Here is an 18,208-nt window from a genome sequence, read left to right as displayed (position 1 = left end):
CACAGATCTCTTCTCTCTGCTCTCTTAAAATGTACTAAATGAAAAGATCAGCCGGGTAAATGTTTTAAATAAACAATACAATTATTCGTTTACCAAGGCTAGATGTCCTACTTATTTTTCAAAAGTAGATTTTGAATCAGAATTATCTTGTTTGGACTATTTAAACAATACCTAAAATATATGGAATTTAATAGACATTTTAACCAGGGCTAAGCTTTCAACATATTGTTGAAATACTTATAGCTACCTTTGATTTCATATTGGGATACCCAAATTAATAATAAATGACATATTAATACAATAAAATAATTCAGTATGCAAAAATCTCAAGCAAAGATATGTTATGAGGGGGTGTTTTTAGTAAAATGATGAACAGAAAACAAATCCCCTACTGTCTATGCCCTGCCAAAGTTAGCAAATAAAGTTGGCTAGGCTAGGTACTAGAAAGTGGAGGACTGTCCTGAGACATGGTTACCATACTCTTGTGCATGGGTTTGAGCTCCAATTCACGTTGGTGAGTGGTATCCTAAAACATCTTAAGCCATATTTGAATTTAAAGTATAGGTATTGCAAACATCCATAGCCATTAAACATACCCCTTCATCCTAGTACTACAGATGTCTCTCAATAATTTAGTAAGTAGACAGGAACATGGGAAAGAAAAAGAAGCAAAAGTTAACTCAGACTATCTTGATTATGAAATGTTCCATCTTGTTTAAAGAAAAAATTAATTTGAAACTAGCTACAGATCTAATAAATGATTAGCTCCAAACCCATGAGCATCATATGGCCCTGGTTGATCTCAGTGGCTACAAAATAGAATAACTAGACATAGACTAGAATGTGAAAGAGGGATTTGTGGGTAGAGGGGGGTTGGTAGGAGTGTTAAAAGAGTGGGGATGAGTGGTGTGTATGTATCGCATATGTGTGCAAAATGATCTAAAAACACATTTAGTAAAGGAAGCATGTTAAAAATAATTTCCAAAAATTAAAAGAATTAAGTAGTAAGAACCCAAAATGAATTTAATAGTAAGTCAAGAGAGTCAAAGAGAGAATAAATAAGGTCGAGAAAACTACACACAAAGTGAAATTCCAGTAGACACATGTAAAAGAGGTTAGCAGACGTCAGAGTCTGAGGCATGTGTGAACTGCAGGTGGATACGCAGCAATAGTGTCTGAAGTGATAAAAGCCGAGGACTTTTCAGAGTTGACACAGACAGGACATCTGTGTGCAGAAGCACACACAGCTCAGCCGTCAGGTGCAACACCAGATGGAGGAGGGGAAAGAATGCCTGGTGCCTGCTGCAGAGAGCTAGTGAGCAGCGCTCTATTCCAGGGGCCTGGGGTCAAAACAGAAAGCCCATCAGAGAGGATGTCCAAAGCACCAAAAGAAAAATGACTCACTACAAATAAGTAGTGACCACAAGACTGTAAAATTTCTTTTTTTTTTTGGGTTTCTCTGTGTAGCTTTGCGCCTTTCCTGGGACTCACTTGGTAGCCCAGGCTGGCCTCGAACTCACAGAGATCCGCCTGGCTCTGCCTCCCGAGTGCTGGGATTAAAGGCGTGCGCCACCACCGCCCGGCACAAGGCTGTAAAATTTCTAAGCAGAAACTTTTTTTAAAGGCAAGGATAAAGTGGGATAATATATTCCACAGGTGCCAAAAGAGAAACCTGCAAACCAAGATACTATACTCAGCAAAGCTATCCTTTAGAAACAAGATAAAAATTTCCTCAAACACACACTGTAAGAAATATAGAAATAGAAAAATAGAAAAACAAATAGAAAAAACACAGAAGATACATGAAACAAAAAATCAAAGGTGTGAGTGGGTTGAACTCTAATCAGAAGTTACAGGGTGACTGTACTGATTTTTTTATTCCAACTACAAACGATTCACTTTAGCTTTGAAGACAGAGACTCTAAGAGGATGAAAAAATACTCCATAAGAATGGTGACTAGACAGAATAATAGAATGTAAATTAAACACTGTTGCCACAGACAAAGAAAGTCATCACTAATGATAGAGTGTATTTACAAAAATGTTAGCAGGGTCAGCAAGATGGCCTGACTGTAAGTTCAGTCCACAGGACCCACATGGTGGAAAAAGAGACCAGCTATGGAAGGTGTCTTCTGATTTCCACACAAACTGTGGCACATGTGTAAGTAAGTGCACACTCACTAAAATAAGTGTTCAAAATTTTTTGAAAATAAGTTAACACGTGTCTAAAGTAAGTAATAGAACTGAAGGAAGAAACAGCAATATTATAACCACAGCGGCCTTGAACCCTCCATGCTCTGCAGTGGCCGCATCATTAGGTAGAAAATCAGCCAGCTGTATAAACTACTCTATCTAGCAACATACCAACCTTCCACAGAAACTCAGGATGACGCCTAAAATTAAATACCAGAAACCCACCTTCCTTCACAGGTGAAAGATGAGGAGACTTTGTGTGGTCTGAGACATTATGATATAACAAAAGTCAAACTAAATCAAGAGCATTGTGCTGAGTGGAAGAAGCCTGTTACCAGGGTTATATTCTGTAATGCTGCATTTGACATTTCTAATAGAGAAACCATTTAATAAATAACAAGTCCTTGGTTGTTAGGACCTGGGAGAGAGTCTGATAATAGTTGACTAGTCCTGGGACTTAGGGTAATGATAGAACTGTTCTGTATCCTGATTGCAAAAGTCTTTACATGAGCCTATGCTTGGTTTAAAATGTATATACCTGAACACCAAAAGAAATAACAGTAAGGTATTCTATGTATTAGTGTGTGTTATCAGTAAATTCTATTAAACATCCAAGGACATAAACATTATAGTCTCAGCACTAAGTTCTTCAAAATCAATATGAGAAAGATGATCACCCACCTCTTTAAGGGACTGCCATACCTAGAACCAAATAAAAGAAAATAGTCCAAACACAGATACCAAAATCCCAGACTAAATATTAGCTATGCAATATATGTACATGAAAAACTTGAATAATTTTACAGGTGTTCAAAATGAGAAAAGTATGTGCATGTACATATGTGAATGCCATATCAGAATAACCTGTGAAGGAGTTTTTAATTGTCACTGTAACAGACTTCAGAATAATCAAATACTATCTCAACGAAGAAAAAGGGTTAGTAAAATTTAGTGGCTGTCATAAAAGCAAACACCCTGGGAATAGTGAGCACTCCCTTGTCTAACAAGAGCACATCTTTATGAACAGAAACAAACTAAGGACATCCATTGTTATTACTGTGTCAACCCTTTGGTGAGGTGGTCTCCACTGTAGAAGACTAGAAAGTCAGTCAATAGAGGTAGGAATTTGAATGGGAAAAGCTATCATTTACAAATGATAGTTACACATTTAATAATGAATCTACAGATAAGTAGATATTACAGTGAGTAAAGTAATTTGCCAAGTTTTTTTTAATACAAGATAATAAACTGCTGGGGATATAGCTCAGTGGTAGAGGAATTGTCTAGAATATGTGAGGCCCTGAGTTCAATCCCCAGTACTATAAAACAAACAAAGTAATAAACTGAATTTAATCTCCATACATGAGTAAGAGCTATAAAGTAATATTAGGTGTGTATGACCACAAGAGAAGATGATAAGGTTTTAGTGGTGGGTATTAGAGGACACCACATGAGTGAAGAGCATTCTATTCATGGAACAGATAGGTTTAACTTACCTCTAGACTTGCTTTCCATGTTACTGATGCTCCAGGGATCCTTCTCATGTGCCATCTTCCTGAAGTTGCTGTGTCCCTTCATCTTCTCTGCTGCAGAACAGGGTCCCGTGACTGATGGTGTTGAGTGGAACTGGTGAGGTGCCTTGTAGAGTACCCCTCAGTTTGAGGTTGTCTGATTTTTCTTGTAATTGGACAGGGATGTGGAGTTTGGGAAATAACACAGTAGTGAAGTATCCTTCTTTGACTTCATATCAGCCATACACAATAGCTGCAGGGCATCACTGTAATCTTCCAGCTGTTGTGATAGGAACAGCCAGAGGCTAAGAAGCAGAAAGAGATTAAAGGCAATGAAGCCAGAGTGGTAATGAAATTCCATAACATCTAAGGATCTGAAAAGTATTAGGAGCACTTTGGTTTTCATTTGCAGAGGGAGGTGTGAGGAGACTGCAGATAGAGTAGTGGCGTGCTTTGCTGTAGATGCTGTGTCACCAACCTGACAACAGGAAGGGAGGCAGCAGCGTAAATGCAGATGGAGAGCCACAGCTTGAGTCAAGATGATGGCTGGCGAGAAGGTGAGAAGGTATAGAATTGATTGTGTTTTTAGAGGAAGTTTTACAAGATGTGATCTGGAGTAAGAGAAGAAAGCTTAAGATGATCCCATCTCCATTATTTGTTGAAATTTGAAGGAAACCGAAGGATGAGATGTTCATTACTCTCAATCTTGTTGCAATCAAAATTCCATAGTTTCATTTTCGTGTGTGTGTTCATGCATGGGTGCACATGTATGTGCAGGTGCTCGCTCACACAAGTGTGTATCATGTATGTGGAAGACAGAAAGTGGGTATCTGGTATTTTTCTTTATTGCTTTCCACCTTTTCTTTTGAGATGGTCTCACTTGCTGGAGCTCACTGGTGGATTGGGCTGGCTGACCAGTGAGCTAGGGATCTGGTGGGCTGGGCTAGCTGAACAGTCAATGAGCTAGGAATCTGGTGGGTTGAGCTGGCTGACCAGTGAGCTGGTGATCTGGTGGGCTGGGCTGACTGACCAGTGAGCTGGGGATCTGGTGGGCTGGGCTGACTGACCAGTGAGCTAGGGACCCTTGTGTCTTTGCTTCTCCTAACCCATCAGTGCTAGGATTACAGATCTGCCACTGCATCCAGCTTTTACATGGGTACTGAGGGTCTGAATTCAGGTCTTGCTCAAGCGGTGTTTACCCTTTGAACCATCTTAACTACCCTTGTGTTTTGTTTTTTCCTGATTCCATCATTCATCATGACTTCTGAAATATTTGCTGAATGGGACCAAGGACAGAGCTGGAGCATGGCTCGAACTTTCCTCTGTAAACGGTTTTTGGCAAGTTCCTTCAAGTCAGAGTTGCCTAGGTGGTGGTGTTTTATTTAGCAGAGCTGGGGATTGAACCTGCAGCATCATGAATGTGAGGCAAGTGCCCTGCCCCTTAGCTTCCCTTCCAGTCCTGACATCACTCTTCAATACATTCATTCAACTAGTTTGTAATCCATCTGTCTCTTCAAAATTAATATAATAGAAAATCATGTTAAATACCCAGTTATAATAGAGCTACATGTTTTTCTACCCATACTGTAGTAAAGTTACAAAAAATGGGTATGAGACCAGTTTATAATTATTTTTCTGTTTGTTAGTAAAGTGATCTGGCTGCTGGTGATTAGGTTTTTTTTGGGGGGGGGTTGTTTTTGTTTTGTTTTATTAATTTTAATTTAGTATGTTTTTTCTTTGTTTAATTGCTTGTATTAGTTATCAACTTATCCCATAAACATTTTCTGGTTGGAAATTAAATGTTTTTATCTGAAGTTTACAGCAGGAAGTCAGAAGTAGAAATACACTGTAGCTGAAGTCTTCCTCTGTCCTACCCGGTCTGCAGCCACTCAGACCCAGGTAAACACACAGAGGCTTATATTAATTAAAACTGCTCGGCCATTAGCTCAGGCTTACTACTGACTAGCTCTTGCACTTAAACTCAGCCCATTTCTGTTACTCTGTATGTCACCACATGTTCTGTGGCTTTACCTGTGTGCCATTACATGCTGCTCCATGGACAGTGGGCTGGCATCTCCTGACTCAGCCTTCCTCTTCCCAGAATTTTCCTTGTCTGCTTATCCTGACCATACTTCCTGCCTGGCTATGGCCAATCAGCATTTTATTTATCAACCAATCAGAGAAACACATACTCACAGCATACAGAATATCCTACAGCAATACACAGTGGATGGCATTTGCCCATCTTTTCATTTTCACTGTTCCTCAAAGATCATTGCCACTCAGAGATCAAAGACACCAACACCAAAATGACACTGATAGATTTTCTGACCCGGAACTTAAGCTGGTATGGTAAAAATGCCTTAACAACTATGAACATGGCTTGAAACCAAGAACAGGAGAGCAAGTGTTTTGTGTGGAGACTTGTACCCTGGGTTTGGGTGTCTGGATCTTGAACTTGGTGCTTTCTAAAGAGATCAGACTCACTCCTGCAGCTCCTGGTTGCCTTTGGATTTGAGTGCAAATGCTAGTTAGTACCTTGCAGTCACCCTTCCCAAACCAGGCCTTATTACCACTCTTGTCCCTTATTCTTTTCCCTTTAACCCTTCCCATGTCCTGCCCCCTCTGCCTGCAGAACCTCCTCTTCCTTTTCTGTCACCTCCTCTTAAACCTGAACTTCCTAACACAGTGGATGCTGAACCACCTACCATTATCCACAGCTGCTTTGTGATTGGATTATTGATTGCTTTTTTTCTACTAAAGAACTTCTGAAAGGCAGGGACTGTGATTTACTGAGAGCTGTATCTGCCCCTTGATGCCCAGTACACACTACATGCTGAAAAGCTGTCTACAATAAGTACCTTATGACTTTTTCCTTTTAAATTCTGACATTGATCTCAAGAAAAATGGGCTTTCCCTTCTTTGCTTTTCCTTTCATTTTGAGAGCTTCAGTTCTTTGTCATTTTTACCTGACACTGTTGGACAGTACGTTGTTTAAATTACTATATTCATCTTTAATTATGTGACATTCTGTCTGACCTGTGTAATACACTTATAAACTCTGAGCTATGTAAAAGCTCCCTCTTCAGTGTTTATCTCTCCTAAAATATGAATAGCGGATATAGCCAATTAAAAATATTGTTTTCTTAGCTCATGAATAAAATATATAAAAACTAGTAAAGTAAGATAATCACCTAATCCCTTACCAACTTACTAAAAATCTATAGAAATCTCTGCTTCAGGAAAAATGGAATAAACATTTTTCTCTGTTCCTCCTGCTAAGTACTTTGTGTGTGTGTTATACAAAACAAACATTTTTTTAAAAAAAAATCTCTAAAAGGTGAAAAGAAGAAACCAGAAACCTCAAGAAGCCAAATAATGATATGGCCGTCAGTCCCTGGGTTTTCTGTTCACTCTCTCATAGATGATACTGTATGCTGGGGAAGCCAGGTCCAAAACCTCAGTAGATACACACATAACACAATAGCTCAAGCTCTCTCTAGCCAAAATGAGGAAAGCAACAGCCTTGTGAGACAGAAAACCTTTAGAGAGTAATGTTCATCTGTAGCCAAATACCACAGAGGAAACTGCAGGTTCCTCGGTAGGAGGCTCTGTCTTCTATTCTCACTGAAGAGAAGCATCCCAGCCCCCTACCACAGTGGTGGCAGATAAGAGCAAGCGGCAATAAAACAGCCCATCATCTTGCTTGTAGGGCAGAGAACCTCCTGGAGAGTCAAGATTACAAAAGCATTCACTCAAACAGGCTCTCAGTAGAAGCCTCTTGGAGACAGGAATGAAGCCTTTCCCATCCAGGGTGATGTGGCTGGGAGCTAGTGAGGAAAAGCCTGACATCATCCAGCTCTGCAGTAAAGAGCAGCCTCTTCCAAGAAACCCTTCTTCCCATCAGGGAACAGATGCTGAAAGAGTGCCCTGGAATTCCTTCCCTCTGCCTCTCTGCTGGTTACTTAAATAAGAGTTACTGTCTGTTTTCTTAAGTGATAACTAAAGACATCCATGTTTCTTTCAAAAATACTTGTTACCATGAACAAGGAAATTTCAAGTTGAGTAGAAAAGGCAGCAGATACCCAGAACTTAAGTGGCACAGGTATTAGACCAGAAATGTAAGCCAGCAAAGTGAAAAATCAACAATTATGAACATGGCTTGGGACCAAAACCAGAAAGCCCCACCCAGCCAAAGCAGGGAAAATAGAAGCACTAAATGAAGTTATAGCTGAAAAATACATTAACAACAACAACAAAAATAGCAGGAGTCAGTAGCAGAAGGAAGAGGAAACGGTAGATGAACGTGCAGATGGGACACAGTTCAGCTGTCTGGACAAGTAGGAAGAAAGACGGGTGCCTCTGTATGCTTTTGGAGTTGATGTTTATGACATCAGCTCTTCAGCAAAAGAGGAGAGAGAGGGTGGGACTGGAAAAAATGTCCAAAGAAATGGCTGAAATGCTTTAATATTTGGCAAAAGACATAAAACTATGCCCTGAATAGAATAATCCTGGAGAAGCACATGCCAGAAAACATCAAAGTCAAACTTGCGAACACTAAGGATGGGCAAAGTGACAGAGACAAATGCAAAAGACTGTGGTTGTAGGGACAACCCGGGCTGAATGACGTCACTTCTTAGAAACCCCTCTGGAAGCCAGCAGGGTGTGGCTCACTTCTTAAATTCTGAACGCTGTCAGCCTAGGTCCCTAGGTCCAGAGGAACTACAGGCATTTTCAGATAAAGGACCCTCGCTTACATGAAGCACAAAGCTGTCTGACCAGAAGGGGATTGTGATGGCCATTCTTGGTTGTCACTTAACTACATCTGGAACTAATTAGAGATTATTTAATTAAATAATTTGAAGTGGGAAGACCCACTTTTAATCCAGATCTTTTGAGGTGGGAAGATCCATCTCTAATCTGAGCTACACCTTCTGGTAACAGCCAATATAAAGGACATGGAAGAAGGAAGCTTTTACTCTTTGCCTGCTTGCCCTTACTCTCAATGGCAAGTTCATTGCTTCACTGGCATTAAAGCCCACTTACTGAAGACCAGCTGAGACATCCAGCCTCATGGATTGAACTGCTGGATTCTAGGACTTTTTGTTAGTAGACAGCTATGGTTGTACTAGCTGGGCCATAGCCTATAAGTCACTCTACTAAATCCCCGTATGAGAACCCTGACTAACACAGGGCTGATGAAGATGATGAAGGAGGCAGGAAAAGGAGAGGTGTGGACAGGGATGTGCAGTCACATGTCTTCTTCCTGCAGTTTATCCAGTTATCTATGAAGACTGAACAGACATAACACAAATATGGATACATGAAATTAGCAAAACCAGCCTCCAGATGATCAACAATTTTAAATTTGCATTGTATGTAAGCTACCTAAAAATATATATTCAACATGATCCTACAGACAATTTAATACTCAAGTCAGGGGATATATAGAGCTGCACATTCCTCATACATAAATATTGATCCACTGTTAGCATATAATATGTTGTTGATAATATTCTCAAGCACTGAAAATTACTTAGAACTTCTAGAAACAAAATTCTCCAGTTAACACATGTAATTTTCATGCATAAACTCCATTTCTAACCTATGTAAAGTGAGAACACTAGGCTTTTCCTCACTAAATTTTAAAAAGTAAAGATTTATGTGTATTCCACCATGCTTACGACAGCCTTGCCCAACTGAAAGCTGAAAGAACAGATCTAAAATACAATTATGAGTCCTTTGATAGTGTGCCCACATGAACCACCAGTGTCAGTGCCAGGCGCGGAGAGCCCAGCCCAGGGCAGTGCCAGTGCATTACCACACCTGCCTTGCCATTACAAGAAGTCAAGTCCAGGGTGTTAAAGGTTCAGAGCAGCAGATATGCATCCTACCCACTGATCCAGGGCAGATGTGAGCACTGCCTGAAGATCTGGAGCAAGCAAGACTCCTTGCCATAGCACAGATTCAGAATCCTACCAACCCTTCCTACTTCTAAATACAAAGACTAATCACATCTTGTCATTCATCAGTTCAGTGGTTATTAATACAGTTTAGGTAATGAGACTTTAGTTGCATACAATTTCTATCCTTGACATGATTTGGGGGCTCTTCAAAACAATTCTTAGGACTGAAATTTGAAATGTGGGTCTGTCAGTTTGGATATGGTTGATCTAATCATAGTTCTGAAACATCAACAGAATTTGAGTCAGCACAAAATGAGCTTTCTTCACAGAGCTGCATCCACCCTGCTGGGCAGAGCTTACTAGTAGCATTGTTGCTGGCAGGTTCTCTTCCTGATCAGAGCTGCCTGCTCTGCTGTCCAAGTGTTCTTCCTTACAGTGGGGTCGCAGGTCACTGTGACTTCAAGAGGATGGGATGTGAACACACTGTGGTGTTTTATCAGTGTGCTTTGCTCAGAAGGCAAAGGGGATGCAAGTTTGCCACGGGAGCTTGAGAAAGCCAGTTGCTCAGTAAAGTTCTCCATATGCTAATGTCATATTTTCTATGGTACTTGTTAATGCGTGCTCTGATAAGGGGAGCCAATTAAAGAGTAGACAAAACTCCTATATTATAACTTCTCTATAAGTGTAAAAAGTTTCAAATTAAAGGCCTGTAAGCATCCTGATCAAAATAAACGTTTTATCAGGTTCTGTTTCTCTGATAAAAGTTGAGTTTTCAACTTTTTAAATAAACATTTACTAGAACAGAAGGAAAACATTGAAAACTAACAATTGAGCTTATGTAATCTATATTATATAATGTAGAGGATCAGTCATTCTCAGACCTGTGGCCCTTGTCCCTTCCTCGTTGGCCCCACATTTAGGGTAGTCTCAAAAGACTTGAAATTGGGGTCAATATAAATCAAGCTTTTCTTACTTTATTGGAGATTTTTTTTTAATCAGGTCTGGCTGGATTTTAAGAAACATGTCATTTACCTGAAACATTGAAGGACTGGAAAGGCTATCAGGTACAGACATTCAGTTACAATGCAGACACATTCACTATGAAAAATAATGAGTGTTCATTAACTCATTAACTAAATGGAAGACCAAGAATCAAACCAAATCTGTGTGGTTCCAAAGTAGTCTGTCTTCTTTTTCTACTAAATACAACAGAAAATATATACATTTTAAATATGTCATTCATAAAGAGAGCTAACAAAAGGTAGATAGTTGGATCATGCCATCACTGCCCATACATAAAAAAAATATCTTAAGATCAGTTACCATGTCAAATTCCACTCTGTATTTTTCATGGCCTCCAACAAGGCTAAGAACCAGTAATTACTGGGTTTCAGATTCAGTATCTGGAAAAACTAAAGCAGCAAAATGTAAACAAGACCAAATCTTCCCTGTGGCTAACAGAAAATAGCTGCTATTCTCATTCCTCTCCCTGCTCTAACAGTATTCATCAGCTGGGTGTTTTCTATGCTGCCATGACAAATTACCACAATTTAATGGTTTAAACTGTACACGTTAGTTTTCTTACAGCCGTTACAATCTCCCTTCTCAGATGTTAGCAAACACCATCCTTTTGGTTGTGAAAGGACGTTATTTCCTTGCTGGCTCAGGCCCGTTTCTGGCCTCCAGAGGGTACTTGCATTCCTTGGCTTATGACCCATGTCATAGTTTCTTTTCCTCTTGCTGTGAAAAAACCACCCTTGACAAAAGCAACTTAAAGGAGAAAGGGTTTATTCTGGCTTAAAGTTAAGGTACATCCCAGCAAGGCTGGGAAGTTGAGATGACAGGAGCTTGAAGCCGTTGGCCACATCATAGTCATAGTCAGGAACGGGGAAGGATGAATACATACTCTGTTCAGCTTGCTTTCTCCAATTATATAGTCCAGGATCCCAGCCAGGGACTGGTACCACCCACAGTGGACAGCTCTTCCCATTTCAATTAAAGCAGTCTAGATAATCCCCATGGGTATGCCCAGAGACTTATCTCCCAGGTGATCCTGGTTCTGTTAACTTGTCAATTAACAATCCCAACCCTTTCCTCAGTCTTTACAGCCAGCAGAACAAGTCCAGTCCGTTAGACTCTCGTGCTGCTCCATTTCACCTTGCCCTCTTCCGCCCCCTCTTCCACTGTGAAGAGCCCACATAACCCAGGAAAATCTCCCTATCTCAAGGTCTATAACTTAATCACATCTACACATCTGTTTTGCCACTGAAGATTTTTGTGGAGTTGGAGAATCATAATACAGACATCTTTAAGAAGGCATTATTGTATAAACTACACACATACTGTAAAAATTTCATCACAATCCACACATCACAGCCTGTTAATAATCATCAGTGCAGTTACTGTATACTTCGTATGTGTGTGTTCTGTGTGCCCATGTTCTAAACTGTTGGACTCTCGACAGTGAAGCGGGGAATGTCCCTGCTTTTTAGATGAGGGAAAGGAAACAAAAGTGGACACTTTTCCAGAGTCCCTGTTGTACGAGCAGAGGCTTGAAGCCTGCTTGTCTGAATTTGGAGGTTATGCCGTTAACCTCTGCACTGCCATAGGACACTCATGTGACTCGAGGCTTCTGGTAGCTAACTAATCTTTGTTTTTTGTTTTTTGTTTTTTTAAAGTAGCTTGCTTGTGTATAGGCAGGCTATTTATTATAAGTCTTAGCTCACAGGAAGAAACATGAATGTCTGGAAATGTAACTTAGCTGATTTTACTCACCATCACTGTTGTATTGGATGCCACTGTTTGTTTAATCAGTCCCTTTGGGACAACTTAAATAGGAATAAAAAAGCAATTAAGTTATATCTTGTGATCCAATGGCACCCTGTTGAAGCACTCATAACAATAACTGTCTTTCTCACTTAACACAATCTCTCCCTTAAGTTGCCCTTTGAGGTTAATGATAAAGTCTTTGCAATATCATGTCCTAGCACCTAGCACAATTTCTGGTTCATGGTCAGCTCTGGTAATGAGCAGGTGAATGGGGTGGCTTATTTAATTAAGTCATTCCTGTAACTGTCAAACCACTTGACCCTGCTCTTAGAATTGAATGAGTTAGTTTGAGGTCACAAGGTTTCAGACTATGATCTCCAAATCCTCCACGTAGTTACCTCCACATAACAATTACTGTGTCTTCCTCAGATCCACTGCCGCAGCCATCACTTACTGAGAACTGGCTGTATGCTAGGCATTGGGCTGAATACTTATATACGTTCTCATTCCGTCTTCAGACAGTCATATGAGGTAATTGATACCCTAGTTTTTTGGCAATTAAGACTAAAGATAAGAACTCATAACTCTGCCCCAAAGTGACTCATGGACCTAGTAGAACCAGGATGTTAACTAGGGTAACTGATCTACCCAGATGGTTTGAGACTTCTGATGTTTTCCATTTTTCCTAACTAGAGGTAAAATTTGGTAACCTGCACATATGTTAGTATATATTGCTAGTCTTGTAGTACGTGGTGTTTCTCCTTTCTGACCTTTGCTCTCATCTCTGGCCTTCTCATTTCCTAAAAGTAACCACAAGTGTTCTGGGTTCGGTTTCATTTACTACTTGTTTATTGTTTCATGTTTTTGAGACAGAGTCTCACTATGCAATGCACATTTGCCCTGAACTGAACATATTGCCGGGCTGGTCTCAGACTTGGAAGCAGTCCTCCTGCCTCAATCTTTCAGAGTGCTGAGATCACATACATGACACAACACCCAGTTTGATGTCTTGTTAGTTGATTAATTAAATAAAATCTACTGAATATAATTATCAGTTGGTGTCAAAAAAAACTAAGATAGCAAAATAGTTTAATTAGACACTATAATTGCACATTTCCATTTATAGAATTAGATATAGAACCTATAACTAGAAAACAGAGTCTTTCTAAATGTTAACCTAAGAATCATTTTAAAATTTAATCGATTTTTATTATTTTTATATAGTCCTGTACATTTTAGCACACATAGAGTGAGGACAAAGAATGTTTCATCAGTAAAACTTTGAAGTGTAACTTCTTTCTAGTTATGTCTTCCTCCCACTCAAGCTCTGGCTGTCATAGTCTAGACTCTTGTTACTATAGTTTCTTTCCTTAGGGGAATGCCATCAAAATGGAACCATCTAGTGTGAAATCATCTGCATCAGTCATCTTTCACTAAGCACTGATATGTGATTCTTCCTCTCTGCTGATGGGTGATAGTACAAAGTATGATGTGCCACATGCATCCTGTTCCATGTTAAGGGTATATGAATTGTTTCCACTTTGTAGACCTATAGATAAAGCCTGTAAACACTAATGCACAGGGGTGCAGAGGTTGTGAATACACTTTCAGTTCTGTATGATAAGTGTCCAGAGGTAGGATTGTTGCGGCATATCGTAAGTATATCTAATATTGTAAGAGATTGCCAACTATTCGCTAGACTGGTTCTCCCGTCTCACAGACAGGTGCGGTTTCCCCGCAGCCCCACAAGCATTTTTCTGCTTTGTTTCATCCTCCATGCTGCTGCTCTTTTCTGGTGCTGAGGATCAAACCCAGGGTCTTGCATGCTTAGCCATGCTCTATCACTGATTGATAACCTAGCCCTGCAATAATTTTCACTTTATCCATCCTTAAATGTGTACCATCATGATGAGTGTAGTTGGATTTGCTTTTCCTTAATAGCTAGTGAAGTTGATGTACTTGCATATGTTTTCTTACATCGGTCTGTCCTTCGGTGAAACATCTCTTGTTCTTTGTGTATGTTCCGAGTTTTAGTACAGATCTGAGAGTTCTTTAGAGTTGTAGTAAATATATGCCTTTCTGGTGCTGGGATTGACCAGAGTCTCAGCACATGCTGGATAAGCACCCTGCCACTGAGCAACACCCCTAACCCTTAGTAAATGTTTTTCCCAGTCCTCATCTAGTCTTTTCATTCTCTTAGCCTAGTCTTTCCCAGGACAAAAGGTTTAACTGTTAAATCCAAATTACTAGGTTTTTCCTTTTAGATAATGCTTTGGATGTCGTAGCTAAGAGCTCATTTAAGATTTTTTTTAAGATGTGAAGTCACAGATCATTATTGTTGGATACAGAGGTCTAGTTGTTGGAAAGACTAACTTACTGTATTGGACTGGCTTTATCAGTGATTAATCATTTTTATTCAGGTGGACCTGTTCCTGCACTCCATTCTGTTCTGTTGATGACCATGCTTTTTGTCAGCGCTGCATAAGCCTGACTGCTGTCATTTAAAGGATGTTCTCAAATTGGGTACCACATTCTTGTGCTGGCTTTCCAAAGTTGTCTTGACCAAATTCCTACTTTCCTGAGAGTTTACATCATAAGTAGTGAAACCTTTTTTATTGGCTTGTTTCATGTTAGTTAAAATTATGAGGTTTTGTGTATTTAGCCCATTGATATGGTAGATTATATTTTAATGAGTGCTCAAATATTAAGCCAACCCTGATTCCCTGGAAAGCCCAACTCAGTATTTTGTATGTTACTGAATTGACTGGCAATATTTTGTAGAATCTTTTTGTGTCTGTGTTTAGTATGGATAGTGGCCTGTAGTTTTCTTTTGGGCCAGTTGCATGGTTTTGGTATCAGAGGAACACTGGGATCCTAGAATGAGTTAGAAAGTGTTTTTTACTCTTATTTTCCTGCAGAAAAACAAGTTAAATTTGATGTATTTGTTCTTTAAATATCTGATAAACTTTGCTAGTAGGATAATCTTGGCATGGAGTTTTGTTTGGGAAAATGTTCTAAAATTTAATTGCTTTGAGGTGCCCAGGGTCTTGCTAAAAAGGTGCTAAAATTAATTTTTAAAGTAAGTATAGGATTTTTCAGGTGACCCATTTCATTGGGGTGTTTTAATGGTTTCTGGTTTCAGTTCCATTTCAGGAGTTTTCATGTGTGTGTGTCTGCTCCAGAACTACTGTGGCACCCACACATCCCACACATGCCCGGGCTGTGCTGCTGCTGTCAGTCTGCTGTGTTAGCGAGAGCAGCTTTTGTTTCATTGGCCTACACGTTCATATTTAATTGTATTTACTCTGGTCTTTAGGGTTTCCTTTTGCCTGTTCCTGCCTTATCTTCTTTTCTATTTTTTGTAACACGGAAGCCTGGTATCTTGGAGCTTTTTTTAAAAAAAAAAAGAACAAATAAATAACATTAGCATTTAATGCTATAATTGTCTCTTTCAGGGACATTTAAGGTCATTCCAAAATTTTTGACATATTAAAATTTTTACTTTCGACTTGGATTCTTTAAAAGTGTGTTTATCTCCATGTGCAGATTTCCATAGCAACTTTCTGATGCTCGTGTCTAGTTTAATTCATTGTAATCTTGGAGATGTTTAGTAGGACTTCAGTCTTAAAACTTACTGTTTTGTACCCTGAGCATCTTTGTATACATGTGTGTTCATGTGTGTACAAGTGTATGTGGTTTCTGTGTGTGTGTGTGTGTGTGTGTGTGTGTGTGTGTGTGTGTGTGTGTCTTCATGAATGTTCTGTGTGCACTTGGTAGGAATGTGACTTCTGTTGTGGATGAGTGGAAATTCTATAAATGCTGTTGGTACATACTCCAGCTGGATTGAGTGTCATTGTGAGGTATTTCTCTGTTACCCTGGTAATGTCCTTAGCTCCACACACTACTTTTGTCTGAAGTTAATATAATCACTCTGTCTTTCTTTTGATTGATACTTGTATAATATGATTTTCCATCATTTTAACTTTCTTAACTGCTTTTATCATTATATTTAAAATAAAGTCTTGTAGCTAGCAAGTAAAGTGGAACTTAGGTTTGGTTGGTTGGTTAGTTTCTAGTCTGAGAAGGTCTGTTCCTTAATTGCTGTTTAGACCATCTATTATAATGCAGTTTTTGATGTTTGGTTAGGTTTTTTCCATTTTGTTACTTGTTTTCTTTTTTCTGTTTTTTTTCCACTTCTGTGTTCTACTTTTCATGCCTTCTTTTTGATTATCTGAGTATATTCAATCTTCTACTTTTAGTTTTGATTGACTCTCTTTATATAATATTAGCTTTATAAGTTAGAATAGATGCATTTTTGAGTTTCTAGCTAACCCAATCAATAAAGTGTAAGATTTTTAGAATAAACAAACCTAACACTTTACAACTTTCTTAGATTCTATTTAGTGTTTTTACCACTTCAAAAAGAATATAGAAATCTTGCCACCGTGTTTCTGTTGTTTTGGGTATAGTCTTCCTGATGTCATGGGTATGTGTTAGTGGGTGTGATGTATGCATGTTTATATAAGGGGGGATCCATGCACATGGAGAGGTTCTGCTGTCTTCTGTCACACTCTACCCTTTGAGAGAGTCTCCTGGAATCTGGAGCTCAGCAGTTTGCTGACAACCTACACAGGAAGTTTCAGGGATCCCCCATGTCTGCTCCTGCTCCCTCTAGTGCTGCGGTTACAGACATGTACCACAGTACCTGGCCCTTTACATGGGCCCTAAGGATCTGTACTGATTGTGTTATCTTTCCAGTCCCTATTCCTAATGTAGCTCAGGCTACCTTCTTCAGACTGGCAGTGTAGCCAAAGCAGGTGATCTTGAACCTACTGACTTTTGGCTCTCATCTTCCAAGCCCTAAGATTACAGGTATACTCCCCCAGGCCCAGCATTTATTCCTACTGTTGTAAGTATTCTTACAATGTCATTCCTCCACCTATTTGATCCTCTCCTATCAATTTTTGTCTGAGTGTATACTTATTCTTCCTTTAGAACTTATTCCCGAAAGAAAATTCTTGAAGGATATTTTGACTGGGTATAGAATTTGGAGTTGAATGAGATTTCTTTTTCTTTCAGCATTTCAAAAATGTTCTATTTTCTTATTGAATATGTTACTTCTGATGATAAATGTTTGGTCTTTTAAGACATTGTCCTCCGATAGTTATGTGTCATTTTCTCTGGCTCTTTGCTGGAATATTGTTAATCTTGAATTTTTATACTTGAGTGATGGGCTTGGCCACAGATTATTCTCAGTTTATCTCTAAAGTTCAGTGAATTTCTTGTACCTATTGGCTTTTGTCTTTTACTTAATTTCCGGGACTTTTTTTTATCTGTTAATCCTTTTTTGTTGTTCAGATTGAATAATTTTTCCTTGTTTTACTGTAAAGCTCACTGATCTTTGCTCTTTTGTATCCATTTAGCTAGTCAGCTCAACCAGTAACTGTTTTGTTTTGCTTTGCTTTCATTTCTGTCACTATGATTTTAGTTCTAAAGTTTCCTTTTGGTTCTTGAGTTAGTGTTCTCTAGAGTAACAGAATTTATGAGTCTGTCTATATATACAGAAAGGAGATTTATTACAAGCTGTGGTCCAGCTAATCCAACAATGGCTGGCTGCAAACAGAAAGCCCAAGAATCTTATAGTTGCTCAGTTCACAAGGCTGAATGTTGGTCTTCAGTAAATAATGGAATACCAAAGAAGTAGGCTCTGATGCAAATAAAGGAATGAACTTGTTAGCAAGATAAGGGCAAACAGGCAAAGAGCAAAAGCTTCCTTCTTTTGTATTCTTATATAGGCTTCCAGAAAAAGCATGGCCCATATTAGATCTG

At 39.2% G+C, this 18,208-nt stretch overlaps 1 protein-coding gene across 15 annotated transcripts in view; it reads left to right on the top strand.

Annotated features, from left to right (window-relative positions):
• Zeb1 (zinc finger E-box binding homeobox 1) overlaps window positions 1–18,208 on the top strand; it is a 173,480-nt gene that overhangs the window by 118,723 nt on the left and 36,549 nt on the right. The gene's annotated exons all lie outside the window — the stretch shown is intronic.

The sequence above is a fragment of the Peromyscus maniculatus genome, chromosome 5 (genome assembly GCF_049852395.1).
Source record: "Peromyscus maniculatus bairdii isolate BWxNUB_F1_BW_parent chromosome 5, HU_Pman_BW_mat_3.1, whole genome shotgun sequence".
Classification (NCBI taxonomy): Eukaryota; Metazoa; Chordata; class Mammalia; order Rodentia; family Cricetidae; genus Peromyscus; species Peromyscus maniculatus.
This window is presented reverse-complemented; position numbering and strand designations above follow the sequence as displayed.